Source organism: Gasterosteus aculeatus, chromosome 4, assembly GCF_964276395.1.
Source record: "Gasterosteus aculeatus chromosome 4, fGasAcu3.hap1.1, whole genome shotgun sequence".
Lineage (NCBI taxonomy): Eukaryota > Metazoa > Chordata > Actinopteri > Perciformes > Gasterosteidae > Gasterosteus > Gasterosteus aculeatus.
This window is the reverse complement of record NC_135691.1, coordinates 21102316-21108574: the sequence shown is the minus strand read 5'-3', so window position 1 is coordinate 21108574 and position 6259 is coordinate 21102316.

The window sequence follows — 6259 nt, the reverse complement described above, 5'->3', positions numbered from 1 at the left end:
CAAGCTAATTTAGACGTTGCTAGGCCCATTGAATCGGCCCAGCCCCCACGTCGCGGGCGTCCTCCAGCTCTGCGCCCACCCCCTGTGTCCCTCCCTCCCGGGACTCCCACACTTAACGCCCCACGCCCGTTTCACGGTGGTATACCTGCCACGGTTGTGGCTCCTCGACCCCCTCTGAAACACAGCCGTTCTGGTCGGTTAATACGACCACCTCCCAGATGATTATTTTTCTTACATGGTGAATTCTGGGGGGACGTGTGTAGTGAATGTGACTGAATAATTCACCTTTGTTCTTGTTTTGTTCTACACGTAATTGCGACTGTTCCGGGATCGCGGTCCCTTTAAACGTTTTGTTATTTATGACGTAGAGACCCTTGCTTGTGAGGTTACAGGGCTGCGCCATCTTATGAGTTTGTGGTGGTAAAAATAAACGAGACACACGCTGGTGTTCTCAACTCGCGGAATTGCCTTTTATTCCAAATGCAACTTCCACAATGTAACTATTGATAGTTTAATATTCAATCTAATCTGAAATTGACCAAAAGTAGTCTCGTGATGGAGAGTTTGAAAGAAATTTGCTCATGTATGGTATTTTGAGAGTCTTTAATTTTGGAATGGTAGATCAGAATGACCTGCTTATCCCTGGGTGACACGTTCGGCATGTTTACTATTACTCTGAAGTGAAATCATCCTGTTAATATTGATAGTATCCTTTTAAATCTAATGGGAATTAGATTAATTGACCTGAAGTAGTCTTGTGAATTAGATTTTGAAGGAAATTGGATGTTAAAGATGAAGTTTGCGAATCGGCATTCCTGGCGTCGATCCGTATGGTTAACGTGTGGAGTAGCGAGGACCTGTCCAACGTTGCTCGCAGCTTTAATTTTTCCTTTGTAACTTCATACCGAGACCCGACGAACAATTTATTTTGTAAAAAGAAAAAAAAAAATTGTGCCTTCAGAAGGCTTATTTCACAGAACCATCTGAAAAGCATGCAATTGAAAATTTCTTTAGAAAAGGGCAGGTACATTAAAGAAAATAATTATTAAATCATAATTTAGATGAACATTCTGTCAATAAAACATTCAACATAGTTAATTGGGAGATTAAACTACGCTTTGTGTCTGACCAACCCAAGCCACTACCATAGCTTCGGACTTTATTGCGCATTTGTTTACAAACTATTCAAGCTTCTTTTTTCTGTGATGGAACCAGTTAATGATAACTAGCGGAATATACTGTATATAAATCTGACACAGCGGTTAGGGGTTATCGCTTGTTCAAACATCTTTCTGGTATCTTAAAAGGTGAAGTATCAGTTGTGTTCAAGGGAGCTTTGATACAACAATAACACCTTATCTATGCTGAAGCATTAGAGAGTCCTGCATGAGAACAAGGAGACCAAGCAAAGTGAATCAAACCTTGGACGTTTGGAGAAGTCCCTGGAGTATTGGGAAGAACATAAAAAGTGTATCCTAACTTGTATAAACTTGCTGTGACTTTTCCATGTAGCCCAGCTTCATTTGTGCCCTGTGAAAGGGTTCTCTAAAGCAGTGTTTTTCAACCAGTGTGCCGCAGCACAGAGGCTGTCAGGTGTGCCATGAAAAAAAAATATTTTTACACACTGTCACTTCATTGGTGAAAAAAAAAGAGCCAACTTGTGTGTTTGTGTGTGTATGTGTCGTGGCGCTGTTGGTGGTATGAGGGCTCAATACTCGCCTCTGCCTGTGGGTGGCGGTACGCAGCGTAATTAATAGGTAGATTTGCTTAGGCGACAATTTATAAAAGTGAGTGTAACAGGTTGGTCCTCTGGGGGGGTCTTGGAATGACGAGCACGAGGCAGTCGGGTCCATTGTAAATGTTTTTATTTATTATTTCACACCAAAAACGCCACCTGGCTCCAGCCTCCTCGCCTCGCTCTCTTGCTGTCGCCGGATCTCTCCTACTTAACAGAATACTGATTAACATCAGCTGAGGCCAATTGCCTCCCCCGGCACCGTTCCCTGAACCAGTCCCTTCTCAGTCCCCCCCTGCAGCCGAGCCAAACCACGCCCGCCACCACATACCCCAACCGCCCGACCTAGGCCGGGGAGCCATCCGGCCGAACCCACCTCGCCCTCGAGAGGGCGGGAGAGAAAGTCTGCCACGACCATCTGCGCCCCGGCCTATGGACCACCTTGAAATTAAAAGGCTGTAGAGCCAGATACCACCGAGTGATCCGGGCGGAGCAATTGGAGCGGGCAAGCGAGCAATTGGAGCGGGGGGGCGTGGTCCGAACAGAGGGTGAATGAGCGTCCCAGGAGGTAGTAGCGTAGGGAGTCGACCGCCCACCGGATGGCCAGGCACTCCTTCTCTACTGTGCTGTACCTGGCCTCCCTCTCGGACAGCTTCCTACTGGTGTACACCACAGGGTGGTCCACCCCCCCCCACCTCCTGGGACAAAACGGCCCCCAGCCCCCTGTTCGACGCGTCGGTCTGCAGAATAAAGGGGAGAGAGAAGTTAGGAGTATGAAGGAGTGGTTCCCCACAGAGGGCCCCAAACAGCCCGAAGGGAAGTGTGGTAAATTGGTACAACCCGTACGGAGTGGAGAATGCAGTTTTCTCCTTGGACTCTGGCGATAGAGGAATCTGCCAGTAGCCCTTGGTTAAATCCAGTGTCGTGAAGAAACGTGCAGTGCCTTGCCGGTCAGGGAGTTCGTCGACCCGGGGCATTGGGTAGGCATCGAACCGTGACACATCATTCACCCTGCAATAGTCCACGCAGAACCGTACAGATCCATCCTTCTTAGCCACAAGGACGATGGGGCTGCACCAGGCACTGTTGGACTCTTCTATTACCCCCAACTCCAACATACTCGCCAATTCCCTCCGAACCACTTCTTTCTTGTGTTCGGGCAACCTGTAGGGTCGTGACCTCATTGTCACGCCCAGGGGCGTCTCGATACTGTGAACTATGAGGTCGGTCCGACACATTAGCAAACCGCTCCTGCAACCTGGCAACGTCCGCCCTCTGGCTCTCGGAGAGATGAGCGTCTCGAGAGAGCGAGGTATGATTACCTGCTTTTGGAACCTCCGGCCCCAGCTCCTCCCTTTCCGATACCGCAGAGACAAGAGAGACGGACTCCACCCCCCTCAGGCTTTCAGGAGGTCTGCCAGGTGGTATATCTGTGTACCCCCGCCCCTGTCAGACTGCACCACCTCGTAGTCGACATCCCCCACCTGCCGTGTGACCTCGATGGTAATCAGGTCCAGCACCGAGGTGCCCTGGTCAGTCAGAATCTCCTTAGGGATTCCAACTCGGGAGATGACCTGAAACAGAGCCTGCGCGACGGTCTTGCCGTCTGCAGAGATATTGCGCAACGGCACTGCCTCCGGATACCGCGTTGCGTAATCCACGAGAACTAACACAAAGCGATATCCGCGTGCGCTCCGGTGAAACGGCCCGATAAGGTCCATGCCGATCCGCTCGAACGGGACCTCCACCAACGGCAGAGGACGCAACGGCGCCCTTGGAATGGCCAGAGCGTTCACTAACTGATACTCCGGGCAGGACGCGCACCGGCGGCGCACGTCCCCCCGGATGCCTGGCCAATAAAATCGGGTCATTATCCGGTCTAGCGCTTTCTCGTATCCCATGTGACCATGAGTTGAGAGTTGACACTTTTCTTGCCCGACAGTGTGAGGCAGAACAGCAGTACTGGAAAGAAGTCCTTCGACGTGTGGTTGCCGTTAATACATTTTTGGGAGCGAGAGGACTGCCATTTCGAGGCGATAACGAACTGCTGGGCTCCGCACACAATGTGAACTATTTTTGGGACTGCTGGAACTGATCGCGGAGTTTGACCCCATTTTAAAGGAGCACCTTGAGAAGCATGGCAACAAGGGAAGAGGTAAGCCGTCTTACATGTCCTCAACTGTGTGTGAGGAATTTATTTCGTTAATGGGTGACAAAACTAAGCAAGTTACAGCAGAAGAAATCAGACACGCTAAATATTTCTCAGATTTAGCACACATAGATCAGCTCACATTTGTTTTTCGTTTTGTCAGTGCAGATGGCAGAGTAGTGGAAAGATTCATTGGGTTTGAGCCCATCCACAGCCACACAGGTGCAAGCCTAGCTGAAATGGTGCGAGGCTTGGGGTTAGACTTGTGGGGTTAGCCTTGTCAAAGTTTTGATAATGCTAGCAATATGTCTGGCAAATACAGCGCGCTCCAGGCGCACATGAAAAACAAAACCCACTAATTCATTATACACCGCGTGCTGCCCATTCGCTGAACCTCGTGGGTGTCAACTGAATTGATAATTGCTGTGAGGAGGTTAACTCCTTTTTTGAACTGTTGCAGTCGTATACATTTATACATTTTGCAGCACATCAACACATCGCTAGAATACAGTTTACAGTTTACAGCGAACATTACATTAGATACACTCTAAAATCCCTCAGCAGCACTCGATGGAGTTGCAGAGCAGACTCCACAAAAGGTCTCAATGAAAATTACAAGGCAATCAGAGATAAATAAGCCAAAATAGCTTTGGACCAAACACAAACCAAACTCGAAGCTGCTGCATTGGTCACAAAACTTGATAAACTTGAGACAGTAAAAATTTACTTTTGAATTGTGGGAGCGGGTACTGCATAGATTTAAGGCTACAAGTGACCAACTCTAAAGAAGCGATATAGATTTAGCTACTGCTCTTGGCCTTTTGCGGTCACTGCATTCATATGTTGGCACACTACGAGAACAGTTTGCAGAGCTCAAAGAATCCGCACACACTGTTTGTGCCACACAAAACTACCAGTTTGACACTCGACGTGTGAGAAAAAGAAAGAAATTTGCAGACGAGTCTGGTGATGGCAGTGAAGTAGCTTTTACTGATAGTAGTCAGAGATTTAAGGTTGAAACATATTATGTCATCATTGACAGACTTTGTTCGTGCCTATCCAAGCGCATCGAAGCCTACACATGTGTATGACCTCTTTGGAGTTTTATTTGAGAGGGACTGCAGTGATTGTAATGTGCGTGAAAGAGCTAAGCTGTGCTCCACTTATCCGACAGATCTGGATACTTCCTTCACAGACAAACTCATTCAGTTCAAGCACTGTGCAGAATGCGACTTCACCTGTACAGCTTCTGCAAGCTCTTGGGAGACATAGACTTAAGACAACATTTCCAAATGTTTGTGTTTTTAACCTTGCCTCTGTCTAACTGTGAGGGTGAGAGGTCGTTCTCTGTTTTGAAACGAGTTGAAAATGAGCTGAGCACCACAATGTCACAGACACGGCTCTCTGCACGTTCTCTCTTGGCCATTGAACATGAACTTGTTAGTGCCCTTGATTTTGAAGATATTGTACACCAGTTTGGACATTCAAAGTCCAGAAAAATGCCACTGTAAGATCTGTTTGCCAAATGAAATCAAGCATTTCACATTTAAACTAGGGCTGTCAAAAATAGCGCGTTAACGGCGTTAATTAGTTGTTTGTTGTTAATTACGTCAATTTTTCTAACACAATTCACGCATGCGCAGTGGGACAAATTATCAGGTCAGGAAAGTACCTCTTCCTCTAGGGAATGCACTTCATCTTATAGAACACATTACTGCCACCTGCAGGCATAAATCAGTACTCAGCAGTGGAGACCAACAGCCAATCACAATGGACCTTTAATTCTCTGATTGGTTGGTTTTGTGGCACAAATGTAACGCTGCTGAAAGTCGAGCGAGCGCAGAGTGAAGAGGTGGAGAGAGCGCAGCAACGGCTCCCTGCGCGCAGAAAACCAGTTTGTGGAGAGGGCACCTGAGTAAACTGCGCGCACGGAATATGTTTTTCTTTGCTAAAATATAGTTCTCTGTGCTCAAAACTTAAAATTACGCGCTCAGGATTGTGGCACAAATATAACGCCATAGACGACAACCATTGGGACTGACGCATTTTGCGCGCAACATGGTTGCCGCAATTAGACTTACACGCTATGAACACATTAACTGTGTCGCTCACATGGTGCAGAGAAGTGTCACAGTGTGTCTTGCTGACAGCGGCTTTGTAAATTCTTTGGCCAAGGCTCGCAAAGTTGTCGGTCATTTTAAGCACAGCCCAGCAAAGGCTGCGGAGCTTCAAGCACAACAAGTCAGCCTGGGAAAGAAGCAAGAGCCACTGATCCAGGATGTTCTTTGGTTTGATTTAAAAGTTGAAAATGTTTTTTTCCACGTAAAAACGCAACACATGACTCAAATTGTGCAAAAATGTGGTAGAGCACTGTT